The 18,856-nt window shown below is 36.7% G+C and overlaps 1 long non-coding RNA gene across 1 annotated transcript; it reads right to left on the bottom strand.

The window, feature by feature from the left end:
• Window positions 1–1,933: 1,933 nt before the first annotated feature.
• LOC127128498 (uncharacterized) lies at window positions 1,934–4,332 on the bottom strand. Its single transcript, XR_007805933.1, has 2 exons — window positions 2,270–4,332; window positions 1,934–2,159 (listed from the first exon to the last, which is right to left on the bottom strand). It is a non-coding gene; the product is annotated as an uncharacterized LOC127128498 (long non-coding RNA).
• Between the last annotated feature and the right edge of the window lie 14,524 nt (window positions 4,333–18,856).

Raw genomic sequence — 18,856 nt, forward strand, 5'->3', positions numbered from 1 at the left:
AGCGAATACAAAACGCAACAACTATTGGAAAATAACCTAACACCGTTTTAAATTAATTTCCTTAAATAGTAAAAAGAGAAATCCTTTTTTCACCGACCAAATATATTATGGATCTCCTAAAATTTTAAAATTGGCAGTTTTTTAACTAATCATCCAATAACACATGACCTTATTCATGGATCTATTTTTCATAGTTCTTGTAACAAATATTTTTTCTTGTTGGGATCATCCTAAGAACCTTATTCGTGCATCTTTTCACACAATCAGAGCAATCACATATTTTTCAACGATGGTTACCTTTCACTCTTAATCATCCTCACCTGAACAATTGCAAGAACACACAAAGAAGAGAGAAGAAGAAGATCAAAGAAGAGAGAAGAAGCATAATAGAAGGGAACTGCATCACACCTGAGTTTCATTTCCGTCTTCATCTCCGGTAGGAGAGTAGTAACCCTTTGGTTTTGGAACGAATTGAGGCTTGGTTGTGATTTAATTTAAGTTTAAGGATTTAGGGTTCTTGGTTAAAATAGCTTGATTTAGTTGAGTGTTTAAAAATTGTAGGAAACGGATTTTGAATTCAGTAAGTGGAGTAGAGCTGTCAAATAAGCCCTATATTTAAAAGCCCCAATTATTAAGCCCTATTAAAGCCCCAATATATTAAGCCCCTTATCATTGAGATTTATTTTAGGCCCTAAAATTTTAGGCCCTTTATATAATGCATTTTTTTTAGGCCCCATTGAGGGGCCTTATTTTATTCCCAAAATTTGGACTTGAGTTTATCACTCCATTCATGTTCTATGCAAAGCTTCCGCCACCGTCAACCAATTACACCGCCGTCGACTTTTCTCTATCACTGAAATAAAGGTACTCTTCTATCTCCATTTCTCTTTAATCTCTAGTTTTCTTAATATCAAATTTCATTTTTTATCTCATTTGAATCAACATGTTTATAATACTGCTTAATATGTACACTCACAAGCTGTTTGTGGAAACGCCTCAACAACTTTATACATGATATAAATTTGATTAAAATGCAATTCTGATGATAAAGTTTCGATGATTAATTTGCCGTGTTTAATCTTAGATGGATAATATTGTTGTTTGTGTTTGAAAAAGAACATAAAATCCTACTCAAGTGTATAAATATTAGCAAGTCACATAATTGAACTGGTTTGTGTAATATGTTTTCTTTTCTTTTTTATTTTTGGAATTTTATGTTGAAAATTTTATTTTTAATTTTTTATTAAAGTTATTTTTTATTTTTGAAATTTTTAGCAGATTTATTTAAAAATTATTTTTTTATATTTTGAATTTATTTTATTTTGATTTTTAAAATAAAGTTTTTTTATTTTTTGAATTTATTTTATTTTGTTTTTCAAAATTAAGTTTTTTTATTTTATTTGGGGCCTTATGGCCCTCTTTTAAATTTTGAGCCCATCTAACTTTAGGGCCTATGTATTTGAGGGCTTACTATTCTTTAATTTTTTTAGGTCCCCTTATTTTGGGGGTTGGGGCCTAAATTAATTGGCCCTTTAAATTGACAGCTCTAAATACAATATTGAATGGCAAAAATGCAGCTTGAAAAGTTGCAAAGCCAACATGAAAAAGCTGCAAAATGATTCACAAATAGCACCAGCTGCACATCTGCTTCCAAACGCGTTACGGAAAGGCGTTGCGATCACGAGCCACAACGCGTCGTAAACAACACTTCAAACCCAGCTGTATAAGCTGTACACGAGGCCAACACTTCAAAAGCTTTCTACAAAGCCAAAACGAAACGCAACCTAAGTGATTAGCCAAATAGAAATGGCAACAACACCGAAACAACAAAAGGGGAAGCAAAACGCACAAACTCAATCAATTGAAAATTCAAGCTATAAATTGAGAAGCTCACCATGATTTTGCTTCTTTTGGAATTGATTTTCCCAAGCTCTCGATTCCCTCTCATAACTTTCAAACCTCACTCTCAACCTCTCTCACAAATTTCACATTATTCAATCCTTCTACACTTCCTTCACCTTCTTCAATCCTTCCACATACCAAAACCTTTAACCTCTATAACCTTCCTTCACGGCTCTTCCCAACTCCAAAAAAATTAGAGAACCTGCAACTCACATTTCCAGCATTCAACGCAGAAATCTCACAACAGTGGCCTTCAGCTGCAACAAACAGAAAGAAAGCTGAAAACAGCAGAAAAAGAAGAGAGAATAGAAGAAAAGGAAAAAGGAAAAGAAGACATTGCAATTCAGAAAATGAAACATGATTTCACCTTTTCACGATTCAACGACCTTCATCCGTTGCTTTTTGCTCTTCTACTCGTCACCACCAACACCTTCAGCAATACACTCATCAATCGGCTTCATCCCTCTCCTTTGAAGAAATTCGACAATTCGCAATCATCTTCGCTCCCTCTGATTCCACCTTCAATAAATTCGGATAACCGACTTGTTCGCCGCCTTCGATTGCAAGCTTCCGGCGATATCCTCCCAGATTCTTCGATGCCGTCTTCTAGTACATAATTCACCGGCGAAATAAACCAAATCGGAATCGCGACAACTCCGGCGCATCTTCCACACTTCAAGTTGCAAGCCATCATAAAATGGACACACAAGTGAGTCTTTCATCGTTCCCCGAAAGCGGCGGTACATGAAGCATTGTGCAGAGTGTCCTCGAACTTCTCATGGAGCGGAGACGGTGTCGACACGTGAGGAGGATCCGACGCGGTTAGGATTGGTGAAATTCGTCGTGTTCCCTTTTCTTTCTATTCCTTGTTTTGCGAGTTGATAGAGGAAGAGATGTCCCGTCTTAATCCTTCGATGTTGGGCTTATACACTTAAGCCCAAGCGAATTGTTTCCTTGCATACTCCCATGGCCTGATGCACCCCCCTGCCCCGTGCTTGGGCTTAGGATTAGATTAGGCCCATGTTGGATGATTAAAACTTAATTTTTGGTTATTTAGGATTTAATTTAGATTAGCTAGGTTAATTGTGTGAATTAGGATATTAATCATGTCTCCTTTGGATAATATTAGGATTAGATGAATATTAGAAATAATGAGGTATAGTTAGGATAATTGTGATAATTTTTTATATTTGTTTTAGAATAATTGTTAGATAATTTTAGGGTTAACTGTTTAGAATTTAATTTTTGTTAATAACTAGAATTTATGTGATTTGTTAGATTTTCATTGGTTGATTAATTAGGTAGATTTAATTTTATTAATGACTTAGAATTAATATTTTGTTATTTGTTTTGGATTTAGTTCTCTTCTAACATTTAACATTTACTATTTCGCATCTAACTTTTAAATTCCGTACCTAACATCTAACACTTTATAATTTCGCATCTAACTCGTAACCTTTAATTTTTGTCATTTACCTTATGTTGCTTTACTTTGCTTTGTACATACTATATTACATCATATTTGTACATTCTCACTTCATCTTAAAAATGACTAAAAATGGTTAAGACTTAAAAAATACAAAAATAAGATAATTCCCTTAGCATGGAAAGGACTTTGGACAAAGGACTTAGAGACTTCTCATTTGGACTTGGACTTGTGTGATTGACCTATGCAACTTAGAGTTTCCGAGGACTTGTGATCTTTTATTGCAAAAATTGAATGCATTCATGGCACTACCCGAGGGAGACATGATTTATAATTTCATTATCCAATTGTTAGTTTAGGACACAATCGCACACACAAGGCTTTCTCTTGGGCTACCTAACAATGAGACCTTTTATTTCCTACACTCCATTGTACTTTATGTACCCCCTCCCCTTTCCAATGTACGCATTTACTTGCTTTCTTTTATTGCCTGATTAGCTACTCCTTAGGCATTAGGAGCGTTTACCCTTTTATCACCAATAATCAAACCCTTTATCCAACGTGAAGCGGTCTTTTCTAAATCAAATTCAATAAACAAACCCTTGATCCAACGTCAAGAAGTCTTTTTTCTAAATCAAATTCAAAAACACAATAAATGGTGATTAGGATCGTACGTCACGAGCCTTAAGCGATAAAGAAGGGATGATACTGGAGCTTTCCTACACTCATTCTGAATCCTTCGAACACAAGACGTTTGGCTTGGTAGTTCGAGGTATTCTCCTTTATCCATAGTCTTTAGTGCAATCCGAAATTAATAACACTTTCTCAAAACCTAAAAACAATTCAATACATTCAAACCTTTTGTTTAAGCCTTAGGGCGACACCATCGAAAACCCTTCTTCAAGGTAATAAAATCAACCAACCAAATAAACATTTTAAACCCACGAACTACAGAAGCTCTGATTTCCCACTTCAACAAGTGGGCATACGTAGGCACGAGGATCCATTCCTTGGCGAGCACACTAATTTAAAATCTACCTCCACTCCGCAAACCTTTGGCAAGCAAACATTCGATAAACAATACACACATAAGCGTAAACATCCTAGATGGTTCCCATGGAGTACCATAGATGTGAGGGGTGCTAATACCTTCCCCTTGCATAACCAACTTCCGAACCTGTTCATGGTTGCGATGACCATTCTTTGGGGTTTTCTCGATAATTTCCCATTCCTTTAGAATAAATAAAAACCGATGGCGACTCTGTATTTTTCGCATAGCGACAATGGCAAGGTGAGTTCTAGTTAGAAATCTTATGATTTCTAGAAATTAGGGTTTTGGAATCATAGGATAATGATGGGTATTCTATCTTGACTATGAATTTTACCATGAATAATACTTGCTCACGTCCTTCATTAATTTTTTCGTTGTATATGTTGAATATGGTTGTTGTTGTGATGTATATGTGTTCATGATCTTGAGAAAATAATGGAATATCTACATGTTGTATGATGACCTATATCATGTGTTTGCTTCTGATCTTGGGTACTATGTTATTATAAATGAAACAAAACAAGTGTAGGTTAAATTGAGCTTTTATGTGAAAAAGTTCAGCATAGGTCGACCATACGGGTTTAGGTTGACCTATAACAGTTGTTCTTCAACATAGGTCGACACATAACTTGTTTAGATCGACCTATAAAAGCTTGTTTAGATCGACCTATAAAAGTTTTTCTTCATTATAGGTCGACATGTAGCTTTATAGGTCGACACCCACGCCTCAATATTGAAGCTTGTAGCCACAGTCTTTCGTGTCGCCTCTTATAGGTGTCGACCTATAGACCAAATTCCTTGAAAAAATAAATTGCGCCACCAATGAGGGTTGAACCCGGGACCTCCTTGTCATGGTTCAAGCGTTACCACTAGGCCAAGGATTTTGTTGTTTAATACTTTTATAGTGAATAATTGTTAACCTAGATCTTGATTAGGTTAGATTGCTATATAACTTGAGTTTCATAACTCTGTTTGACGCACAGTCGGATGTGTTGAAAAGATATTTCTATAATCTATTAGGTGGTAAAGTAAAAACATGATTTTATGTTAGTGATTGTGTAGCGGGGTTTTCGTTACCTTTAGGTTTATTGACTAAACCAAAAGTCAACATACAATTCGAGTCGCCACCACACTTTTATTTGTCTAAAGGAAAGGCTAAAAAGCGAACAAAAGCCGAGGTAAGAAGCTTTTCAAATAAAAAACTAATAAAAATGTCAGAGATCTAGGTAAGGGGGTTAGTTATGAAATGGGAAGATTTTACGCACCCAAAACATCCTTAGTACTCTAAGGGAACCCTTTTTGCAAATATGTGTTGTAGGTTGGTATTTGTAAAAAGATTTGTGTAAAAGATTGGAGGGATGAGAAGAGAATAGATTATATTTACATATTTTGTTGTTTGAATGGATGAACCCATTGCCTACGTACCATCGCAAAGGAGGATCAAAACCTCGTAGTTCGGGGTAAAATTCTCAAATATTGGTGAATTGATTTGATCAAAAGCCTTAAGGTCTTTTGTTATCAAAGGGAGAAAACTCAACCTAAACCAACAATCCACCATGTGAGGAAGGCTTCAACATGCTAGTGAGGGGTTAACCCTATAGTAAGCATGGAAGACTTATAGTCCAATCACTAAGGATGAGGTAAGATTTACATCAACAACTATGATAACTCAAACCTATGACTAATGTTTTTGAAAAGGTTTTAACAAAGTGGCCATTAGAACCACAAAAAACAACTTGAAGTGAGTTATATTTACAAATTAGTCTTATTTACAAAAATGAAGTCAAAGTTGGATTAAAGTTTATTCATAATGAGTATTTATAAAAAATAGTTTTGAAAAGTCAAAGGCTTAAGGCCTAGGTTTCTAATTTGAAACAAAGTCAATGTTTGAAGAAAAAGATTTTTGGCTTGGTTAGAGTGGGGAGAAGAAGAGAAAGGCTAGTGCTAAAGCATGCAAAGATAAGAGAGGAAAGATAAACCCTTGGAGTTCCTTTTCTTGAAGTCATATAGATGACTCAAGATGCTCCTTTCCTTTGGACTTAGCACACAAACAAGCAATCACACAATTTGGATTCAAGCTTCTAGGATCTCCATTTGGCTTGTCTCTTAACTTGGCTACTCATGGCAATGGTCCTCTTTTCACAATCTCAAGGTAGGATCCCTATCACACAAAAGAAAACATCAAAAAGTTCACAAAACACAATAAGGGGAATGGACAAAGAATAAGTTTGGATGAGAAGTCCTTGAAGATCAATTTTGAAATTTAGCATTCTAAAGACATGAGGCCTAGTTGCTCTTCAACAAGTTTTGCATTCTAAAGGCATGAAGCCTAGTTTCTCTTGAACTCATTTAAGCATAGGTAAGTCCTAATTCTAAGTCATTTCTCCTTTTTGCATTTGGTTCACACAAAACAAACACAAAACAAACACAAGATAACAATATACTTATATACAATAATGGGCTCAAATGAGCAAAAGAAAAATGACATAAACATAAAATATATGCTCAAGTGAGCAAAGGGAAAACCAATATGAATAAATGAGCAAGAAATAAATGTCATTAAAAGTAAATGACAAGAAAATTAAATGCTCAAATTAAAGTTAGTAATTAGTGGAGGTTATGCTAGCTTGTCATAGGACAATGTAGCGCTATGTTAAGCAATCGTAAGTGGACTAATGTAGTAGTCACACCTATCTGAGGCCGGTCAATAAAAATATAGATAAAGAAACACAAGTTAGAGATAATGACTAGTAGCCAAGCTCCATAAACTTGCCATGCCAAAACAAAAGGGGAAGGGCCTTGTATTATCTTTAGGTTATTTGCTTGACCAAGAAGCAACCTATCTTGGACACAAAATAACTCACTTGATCATGGATCGAGTTGAGTTTGGTTTGGATCAAAGAAGGTTAAACCTCTCATTTGTCAAGACCAACCATAAGAACTTAACTCATTGGCCATTGATGGAGAGAATGGGATGAAGATGAAAGGGAGGGAAAAAAGAAGACAAATATCAAATTCAATTGATCAAATGTGAATCAAATCATCATCAATCAACACCAAACAGAAAAGAAATGAAGATAACAAGTCAACAAGTCAACCTATTTTTTTGGTATTTTTTGAATTAAAATAAAATGCAAATAAAAAATCAACAAATAAGGTCAAACCTCAAATTCAATTCAAATCAACTTCAACAAGTCCAATTAAATTCTCATAGGTTCAACATGGTCAAACAAGCATCGACTAATTTTCTCACCAATTTTTGAAATCAGAAAGTATTTAAAGACAATTAAAAACACTAAAAAATAACACAATATGAACTAAAATCTCAAATAAATCTCAAATCAAATAAGAAATTGATGAGACTATTTTTCATTGACTTATCATGATCCATAGGTGCTAGGAAAATATTTTTGGATTTTTCAAAAGTCAGAAAGTATTTTAAAATGAATTACAACTATTAAAAAGTCAAATAATTCACAAAAAATATTAAATGAAGTCACAAAAATGATTAAAAATCAAAATATGAAACTAGATTTTTCAAGAAAATTTTTGGAATTGGTCTCATATTTTTATGACTTCAAATAAATTTTTTATGAATTTTTGAAAATAAAATCAATTAACTGAAAATAAAAGAAAATGAATAAAATGGAAAAAAAACCACAGCCGCGTGATGCACCTCATTAATTGACGTGGCAAGACTGAATGGCTCAGATGTGAGGGTGCAACGTGTGTTCGAGTCAAATGCGCAGCAACATGAATTAGATAAAGTAAACGCAATGAAGGACCAAGATTAGATCCTGAACTCATGATCCAAGGGCCAAGAATGACACACGTGGTGATGGTGGTGGAAACTACCATCTTCTCCGGTGGAACAACAACCTCCGACCACCAGTTGCAGAGAAAAAAACTTAACAAAAATGGAAAGTAAGGACATGAAATTAAAGCTCGTGTGATGGAGATCAACACTATATCCATGGATCTTCCTCACTCTTCCTATATTGAGAGAAATGTGAAGTGGAGGATCATGGTGTACCAACTGTAAATGCACGAAATGAAAAATTGAAACCATCATTGGCCTGCCTCAAGTGTGAGGACTTCAGAAAATCACACAAACAAGAGAAAGCTACATTGAATTGCAAGTTCTAGATCCAAAAAGTTTGAAGGTATACCTCTGAATTGGAGCACTTCAGGCCACGATTTCTTCAGGATCTGGATTCCCCTTTGCTCTAGGGATGCAGTGGAGATGAAATGTTAAGGAATTAAGCTTTGAAGATCAACTAATGATGTTGAATTTCAAGCTCGAAAGTGATTTTTTTTGTGAATAATTCTGTTGGTATGGCTATGGTTACAATGCTGCAGCAATTCAGATCTCCAAAAGGTTGATGAATGAATAAGAAGGAGTGTTCATTTATAGCTGAAATTGGTTGTGCATCATGCTTCCCTCGTGTGCATGGCATTTGAAATTGGATATGCATGGGCCTATACAGGCATATGGAAGGCCCAATGATGGGTGCAAAACCATGCTGAGTTCATTTGGAATGGATTTGGACGTGTACATGAAGTGGAATTAGCTTGCATACCAAGTTATAACATGAAATGCCAAAATGCACATAAATGAAGAGTTCTTCGAAACTCCCAAATGGAAAGTCCAAAAAAGTAATGTGAGTAATGGTTGGGAAGCCCTTGAAATAAGGAACAAAATTCATGTTGGGCAAAAGTTCATTTGGAATTTGGAAATTAATGAAAACTGGATGTGAAAATCCAAGTACAAAACATGTTTAAGTCACCTTTGAAATTTTTCACCGAAAGTAAGCCTAATCAAACCCCTAGGTTTTCATGATGAAAGCTTCAAACGGAAAAACCTCCAACATACAAGTTGTATAGATTTTCAAGTTGATCAATTTAGACTCAAAGTTTGCATCATTTGGATTTTCTATGAGAAAGTTATGGGCATTTGAAGTTGGGTATTTTTTCAAATTCAATGAATTAGGTCCAAGATGACCTATAATGTTTTGTATTATCACATGTATTTATTTTAGGATTATGAATTTTTATCCAACATAAAATTTGAAGTAGACATATCAATATTTCCAATTCATTTGTTCTCACCCAAAAATCATAAAAATTAAGGAAGTTATTCCCTTGGTAAGTTGATCTAAAATTAGGATTTAAGTCAAAATGACCTATAATGTTTTGAAATGAATGATGACCTTCCAAGTTTCTAATGGATTTTTGATGAACATGAAAGTTGTTCATATGGTTCTTAAAAACACGTTTTCTCTTGGGGTAATCTTCATTTGACAAACACATTAAAATTTATGTTTCAATGGTGCTCAGCTTAGTCAGATGACTTGACTGGTAAAATTTTCAAGGCCAAACTTCCAATCTTGATGAATAAATTATTGGGGATCATCAAAGAGGCTCATATATGCATAAAATCATGAATGAAAGAACTTACCTTGATTAAATTTCATCAGAGGTTAAGATTGCTTCATAGGCAAGGCATAGTCAAAGCACAACCGAATTGGGGTTTCCTTGGGAAACAATCCTCAAGCCCTTTGGGTTATCTTGATCAAATTGGAAAATTGAGATACTTGGGAGACATATATGATGATTAGGATATTTGTGGACCATTTCCATGCTTTTTATCATCTTCATCTGGCCATTTCATTGGGCTTAGGAGTCTCCTAGGAGCATTGGGGCACATGATCACTTGAGCTTCAAAACAAAAAGAGTTAGTGACATATTTTTGTGCTTTTGGTTAGTAAAAAAAATAAGAAAAGCAATAATATACAATGCAGGCATGCTTGGTGGTCTCAAACTACTCACACAAGTCCCAACCCTAGGGTTAAGGAGCCAAACATGCTATGATCCTTGAGGCAATGCACTTGTGCAATGATATGATGCCATGAGGGATCTTAGGGTAAAAATTAGGGTCTTACAGATGCCCCTATTTAAGGTCGTTCTAGCCGGAGATATGAAGGTTAAAATCTTCATCTCGACGAGATAGAATGAGCTTAAATAATAACAAAGAGACGAATTTTGGTCCCTAAGAGACCTCATGATGCAAATGTATGCATGCAAAAATAAAAATCTTCATGGTGAATAATTGCCACAAAGGAAAAGAAATCAGGAGAAACTGAAAAATCGAATAGGAGTAACACACTCACTAAGGAGACAGAGACTGGGGGGAAATAAGGTAAAAATGTGTGAGCAGGTCACGACTTGAAAACTTGCTGGGAGACACGAAGGGATTCTATGAAAATAAATCGATGGAAAGACTCGAGCTGGCGCAAAGATGCATGTATTGGGGAATATGCCAATACAACAAAGCTATCCACAAAGGACACATCGGATAAAAATTCGGACTCAGACGGGGACGTCCACAAAGGACCCAAGCTGAGGAAGAAACAACGAGATATTACCGGTTACTCGGTAATAATCTCAAAGAGGGACATGTTGTTAAAACACAGGTTACTGGGTGAGAAAACAACACGCTCAAGGAGACAAAATATCTAAGACCGATATAAGGGTGAGAGATATCAAATATCCGAAACATCTGAGGAGGACCCAAAAGGCACATCTCAACTCAGGAAAATCTGACTCCATAGGGGATAAAAAGTCATAATAGGGAGTAGAAGGAAGGAACACCAGGGATACTAGTTACTGGGCATATAATAGGTGACCAACCAAGCGTGAATTGGGAATACATCCAAGACACTCATCATCTAAAAGGAGGGCTGAACAAGCAAACTCGACTTAGAGGATGGATATTCGACTCCATAAGGAAATACGAATCTTACTCAACTAGGGAAGAAAAAGACTTCGACTGAAGAGCGCATGAGATATATTATCTATTACCGTCATAACATAGATAATATGCTCGCAGGGAAGATTATCCACAACCGGTTACTAGGTTAATAAAGGATAAATCGACCGAAAAGAAAGGACATTGGGATACCGGTTACTGGGTATAAAATGATGACCAATCAGGATGGAGAAATAATCATTACCAAACAAGGGTAAATGAAAGATGACTCGCAAGGGAGAAACTTCCTGACAAAAACAATTATCTAAGAGATATATCACCGGTTATTGGGTGGTATACTAAAAAACGAAGGAATATCAATACCGGTTACTGGGTAAAGATAACCAACAAATAGGGATTACATCTACAGGTTATTGGGTAGAAAACCACAGAAATAGGACTTACAACTACCGGTTACTGGGTAGAAGGCCACAAGATCTGCTGGGGAAAGGATGAATAATTACTGGTTACTGAGAAATTGAACAACTAGACCACAGGGAACTGCAGAGGAATAACAAGAAAAGAAAGTCAATCCAGGAACAAACTAGAAAGACACAATCAAACAAGACTCAACCCGACGAGGATATAACTCAGGGGAGTAATTCCATCCCAATACATATTTGGGGGGGGGGGGGGGAACTGAAACAATAATCATCCACGAGGAAATAACTCAGCGGGGAATAAAGAAGGAAAGATAAACACTTTCTGCTTATGGGGCTGACTCTATATGAAGAGATCAAACACAAACCTTTGCTTGGGGAAGAATATTTCACCAATAGCAGGAGATAGCAAGCAAGGATATATGGCAAAGAATGCAACATGAATATCTGAATGCTATAATTATGCATGTATATGCATGATTTATGTATGATTAATGCTGACAAACATACATATCTAACACAAACAAGTCCGAGAATCACAAGCAAACACCCAGCATAATCGTCTCGACTAGAAGGGCGAAGCCTACTAGAGAACTCAGCTTGGGAACAACCCGAGAAGGATGAAAATAAATCATCGGGGATATCAAACCCTATCCCAAAAGCTACACTCGTTGAGGATACAAAGAAGATGTATTCAGGAGCAACGAAAGAAGATGATCAAAACAGAGAACTCAACTCTGATGGGGATTATCTATGGAATAAGAGTAAACAAAGGGAAGTATTTAACCATAACTGGGGATAAGCAAAGTCAAAGCTTCCAACTGCAGGAGATAACACTCTGCGCGGGAGAAGTCTTCCAGGAGCAAACAATCCTGACAAAAGGAAGATGCAAAGAATCTGTCAGGGAGTTTCCATTAACTCTCTCAAGGATAGATGGTTACTAACGGCGATAGTATCCGCCAGAGAAGAAAACTCTACTGGGGAACTTATCAAGGAATAATGTAAAACTCCGTGGGGAACAACCACCAACCAGATGCACATCAATCAAAACACTCCCTTCTATCGGCTGGAGAGGAAACTCTGCTAAAGGGGAGAAATAGAATTTTGCTCTACTAGGGAAGGAAATAAACATCTTCAACACCAGCCTCAATGCTAAAAGAAATCTTCAGACTCAGAGGGGATACAAACATCAAACTCTGATCTAGTAACCCTATAGGGGTCAAGCTGCAAATATTCTCGAAGGAACTACCCTGGCTGAGGAAATCGAAAATGAATCCTTTGTCAACAAGCGACATGCTGGGGATGAAAAAGGAAACAAGCCCTTCATCAATTGCTCTAGGTAACTTCCTGCTGAGGAGATATTTATCTGGAAAGATAGCTCTGCAGGGATCACATGCCGGCACCGCTGGGGAATTCTACTCATGTTGGGGAAAGATAATATATCAATTTTTATCAATCTATAAGGGATTTTAGGTCAGTCCACACAAGGGATGACAACCATATAATTGATAAAACATTAACGCTAGTGCCTGGTATAGAGGGATACAAGTCTCTAATAGATCAAGGCAAGAACTGGAACAGAAGGGATCAACCACAGATCAACCATGCGACCAAACACAGATTGCTAAGACTCCGCGGGGGGAACACGCATGTATACACAAACAAACCATCCAGAAATGCATTAGATGAACATCCACAAACTCTTCTAGGAGAAAGCACTCCAATAAGATAGATCAATCCACTTCCATCAAAGAGAACTTCTCAGACCAGACACTCTGGGAAGCTGATGACGTACTATTCTTTATGCGCTCGCTGGGGAGACAACCAAAATAATGATGAAGAGGACATAAGAATGCCAGAATATGAATAAATGTCTTTCCTTTTGGTAATCATACTATCCTTGGGAAAGCACTGAGGACGTTCCACTTATCCTTTCAGTCATCATGAATGTTCATTTGGTTTAAAACAATTTATACAAACTTTATTTGTTTAAAACAATGATATTCATCAATTAAAAACATGTAAACATTTGTTAAATGGAAACAAATAAGAGTGAAAAGAATTGGATAAAGGCTCAAATTTATTTAATAGAATGGTAGTCCGCAAATGGCGAGACTCCATGGATCTTTACGAATTTGAAATTGGTGATATACATGGAAAAGGGGATACATTGAACATAATGATCGTTTCTCCACCAACTTTAAATCCACTGTATTCGAAGCTTCAGTTGATGATGACTGAGCGAGAATCTTTGACAGACAACAATTATAGAACAAAGTCTTGTCAGGATGCAGTTACTTGCCAAATCCCTAATTTTTGCCTAGATTGCCCCAGGATGACGTCCTCAATCTAGCGGGATATATTTATTCATTTTTTTTATGTCTGTAACTTTTGCCTGGACCGCCCTTTCGGATTTTTAATCCACCGAGACGCTCATTTTTTCTTAAGCCGCCCTTTCAGGTTTTCAACTTAGCGAGCTATTCTGTTTTTATTTTTAGGCGAAGTATTTCTTGACTGCATTTGAATTCACAGGATGAGTGAAATCCTCCCCATCCATAGTTGTAAGCAACAAAGCACCGCCTGAAAAGGCTCTCTTAATAACGTATGAACCTTCATAGTTTGGGGTCCACTTTCCCCTGGAATCGGGTGCGAAAGACATGACTTTTTTGAGCACGAGGTCACCTTCTCGGAACACACGAGGTTTGACCCTCTTATCAAAGGCTTTCTTCATCCTCTGCTGATACAACTGACCATGACACATGGCAGTTAATCTCTTTTCTTCAATCAGATTCATCTGGTCATAATGACTTTGAACCCATTCAGCCTCAGTCAACTTGGCTTCCATCAAGAATCTCATTGATGGGATCTCGACCTTTATGGGGAGCACAACCTCCATGCCATATACAAGAGAGAAAGGGGTTGCCCCTGTTGAAGTGCGGACAGATGTACGATAGCCATGCAAAGCAAATGGAAGCATCTCATGCCAATCTTTGTGTAACACCTCAAAATTTGCCCTCATCTCTTGGGACTAGCTTAACATATTGCATTGCATTTTTTAGGTCATTAGACATTGCATATTGCATATCATGTGGTTACATTGTGCAAGTCATCTTCCAAGTCTTGATCAGAAGATAAAGAGGTGGATATATGCAAGCTGATGGTTTCATTGATTGAATGGATTGGTCATTAATCATCTGAGGATGTGGAGGTCCAAATTAGGGTTTTGTGGTTCTCAAGGAGATTGGTCTTCATCTTGGTGGAAATGATACATCATCATCATCATGGTCTTGATATCATCCAAAAGGTTCAAGAGTTTGATCAGCTACTTTGAGATTAGGGTTTTGACCACTGGTCAACCCTAATCAGTTGCATTGGGCCAATCAGGGCATGGCAAGGAGATGGGGTCTATAATGGATATGGGGATCATTTCATGATTGTATTGATCTTATTGAGGATAGGGTTTCATCATTGATCCATTTCATCAGAAGATTGGGGCTCAGATTGATCAGTGCATTGCCAGATTCATCTATCAGTTGAAAAAGTCAACTGTGCTTGATTTTATGGATTTGGAGGTGGGAGAGAGTTGGATATACTTCATTCATGTTGAAACAAGTTTCATTTGACATGTCAAAGCTCAAGAATGAAGAAAATAAAGTCAGGACAAAAATTGCCAAAAATAGAAAGTGACTTGTAATGGAAGTTTCCAAAAATGGAAAGTTTTTCACTACAAAATTACGTGTCAAAAAAAAGCTTCAAATGAAAATTTGTCCAACATGAAAGTTGTAGATCTTGCTCTCACCTTTCTAAAAAGTCCAAGAACTTGAAATTCCCATGTATGGTTGACAAGTTATGGTCCATTCATTTTCCAAAAATGCCTATAATCAAAGTGGCATAACTTTCACATGGAATGTCCAAAATGGTTGATCTTTTTATGAGCAAACTCCATTTCACATGTACTTTCATGGTGCATAATCAAAATTCATCAAAAATGGTCAATGCAAAAGGTCAATTTTCAAGTGCAACAATTAAAATCCAAGGGCAAAATGGTCCAATTTGAGAAATACGTGGAATTTTGGAATGAGACTTTTTGCAACACTCTCCAAATGCCAAATAGAAGTTGTTTGAGCTGTCATGAGCTGTCATGGTGCAATATTTGGCAAGGGCATTTTTGGAACTTTCACTTAAAGTGTAATTATGCTAATTCTTCCAAATTTTGCTAATTGAGATTAGTACATTGGATTAAGATGGAGTATAAGTTACTAATTGTAACAAAATGTTAATCACAATTGCACATTCCAAGAAATCTAACTGATTTTCCCTCCATTTCTCTCAAATTCTCCAAAAATCTTCATCACTTTTTCTCATCAATCTTCATCAATTCTCAACCAAATTGGATTGATTCTTTTTGATTCATCTTCCACATACCTTCATCTACATCTGTTTTGGTGAATCATTGCAAGAAGCCTCAAATTCGTGGACTGTTCAAAGTGTGCACATCAATGGCATTTTGAGATTTCTTTCAATTGGAGCATCTTTGAGCTAAGACACGAGTTGCATTCAACTTCCTATACCTGGACACGCATCTGTTTTGGAGAATTACACGCAAAAGCATCAAGAACAACATCTGCCATCTCCAAGGTACAAAAATTCGAATCTCACCATTTCTTGAATTGTCATATGCGTTTCGTAGTTCATTCATCGTAGATCATCATGCTGCTTGTGGTTTGCGAATTGATTGAGCATAGAAAGAGAAATCACGATTTTAAGTTTGATGTTCATTTCTTTTTTGGTTCGATTCGTGATGTATAGTGAGATTTAGGAGAAATCGTTGTCATATTCGAAACCTACGTTGAGAGACGGAGAGATTGGTATATCATTTGTGCATTTTGGTGAAGAAATGGTCGTAACCGAAATCTGAAGGTGATGAGCGATGAACACGGGATGAACGTGAGGATTCTGGAAAAAGTTTCGCGTTTGATCCACTTCAAGGCCTGGCAATTTTCGAATCTTGTTTACCGCCCAGGAAGAACCAATGAGACGCGGACAGCACATTAATGTGGCACGCACCGTTTTGGCAAGGATCGAAGATATTACGGAAATGCCATTGCAGACTAAATTAATTCATTTAATCCTTAAATAATTATTTCACTAATTCAATTAACTTTAAAAATTCATAGAGGCTTCAAAATTCATCCAAATTGAGTGAAATTTTTTGCATTATTCTCATGATGATGTGTAGAATTTAATGGTTATTTTTGTGGATTTTTTGCATGTGTAGAAAAATAATTGGTCTAGGGTTTGTGGAATATGTCACATTTTTGTATCTTTTGCCAAATCCATCATGAAATGCTCATACCTTTAAAGAAATGGATGAAAATTTTTGTGCTTATTCTGGACATGTTGATGGTGATTTTCATGTAGAGTTTGGGATTTTTGGATACCTGGTTGATTAGATATGATTTTTTGATTAGAGGTGTGACAATTTGTGTCACACCAAGCTAAGTCAACTTCATGATTTTATTTGCCTGGCTTAGGAATGTTGAATTGCTCCAATTTTTTGCATGAATGATCATTGATATGTCAAGCTTACATGTGATTTTTGCTGGGATTATTGGTGGCATTTTCTAATTGATTGATAATTTTCTTCTCTGTTGGCTCATTTTGTGAATTTGTGTGACACATGATTGTATTTTGTTTGTGAAATGCTCATATTGTATTGGATGAAGATGAAATTTGGTATGAGCATTCTAGACACATTATAGGACATCATGGTTTTGATCCCATTCATTTCTTAATTGTTCTCACTGTTTCATGATTTATGGGAGTTAATGCTTGTTTGGATGCCTTGTTTTGGCTTGTATAAATGTGTCTGGACTTCTTGATTTTCATTGACCTACTTTATTTTGTCCAATTGAGCTGAAAATTGACATGCCATGCATTGAATGTGTCCTGTTTAGGTGTGAATTTTTGTGGAATTAATTGAATTGTTTTGGTATGTTTTTTGATTGAGATAGTTCTGTTTGGTCTTTTGAAGTTGCAAATTGCATGTTTGATGTTAAATTGTGCATGAAATGATAATGGTGAATGATATGAGCATGGGACCAATTGCATTTGCTTTTGAATTGCTTGAACTTGATTCTTGATGAGTTTCACTTGCTGTTTAGAATTTTTTCTCTCCTTTGGACCCTAGGCTTGGCCTAGTGGTCTAGTTTCTCATGTTTGGTTTGACTTTTCAGGATGAAATGCACAATGCTTAAGGAGATTGCTTCAAGTCCATTTGAATTGAGTTTGGTTGATGTTTGTGAACTAACTTGACTTTGTTTTGTAGGGTTTGATGCTTGAGCTTGAGCTTATAGCTTGCACTTGTGTGCATTAACTTGTGTTGCCTGTACAGATTAACTGATTAACGTTTGCTGTTTACTGTTGATTTGTCTGAGTACTGATGATACTTGATTGATTTCAGGTACATTAAGTTGCTTACAGTTCCTTGAGAACTTGTTTGCTGTTGCTTAGTTTTTAAACCAGTTGAGGTAGAATCTCTATACTTCATGTAGTCTGGAAGACCTGGCCTGTTACCTGGCCAGGCAACTGTCTGAAGTCCTCCTTAAGAGGCGATGATTGTGTTTGTTTACTTTTGTGCCAAGCAGGTAAAGACCTCTATGAGGCAATTGGCGGAACCCAAGGGATATGCAATCTATCCCCCGCTATTCTGTTGAGTCGTCCCTCTGCTCACACCACTGTGTTGATGCATTGGGACACAAACCCAAGATCTTGTACTTTGTACAGTTGTGTCAGAGTCTTGAGCGTAGAAGGGTCCCTCCATTCTGGACCCACGCTCCTTTGTCTGAAGCTCTCCCTGATCAGGGATAAGAGCTGTGAAGTCTAATCTTCACTCACCTCTCATCAGCTTCACCTTAGCCTCTCAATGGCAAGGTTAAGAGCTAACTCTACCTTGTACAGATGACTTGCCTCGGCAGTCCACCCTTGTTTGAGCCTCACTTCTGACTGGATATAGTGTGTGCTTTGTGAATATTTGTTTGAAATGTTTGTTTTGTTTGTTGATGCTTGCATGCTTGCTTTCTTCCTGGATAGGATTAGCTTGCTGTTGTGCAAGTAGGTAGAAACCACAACATAGGGCAATGATGCATGATAACACTAGGCTCGAGTACAGCTCCCTGGTAGTGTGTCTCCCCTTGGTTTCTGACTAGAATTTCTTTCCCTTTCAGGGGAACTACATCGCCCTGATCCTCGTTCCAGATGAGGTATGTAGGCAGGAGACCGTGCGAGGT

This window comes from Lathyrus oleraceus, chromosome 1 (assembly GCF_024323335.1).
Source record: "Lathyrus oleraceus cultivar Zhongwan6 chromosome 1, CAAS_Psat_ZW6_1.0, whole genome shotgun sequence".
NCBI lineage: Eukaryota > Viridiplantae > Streptophyta > Magnoliopsida > Fabales > Fabaceae > Lathyrus > Lathyrus oleraceus.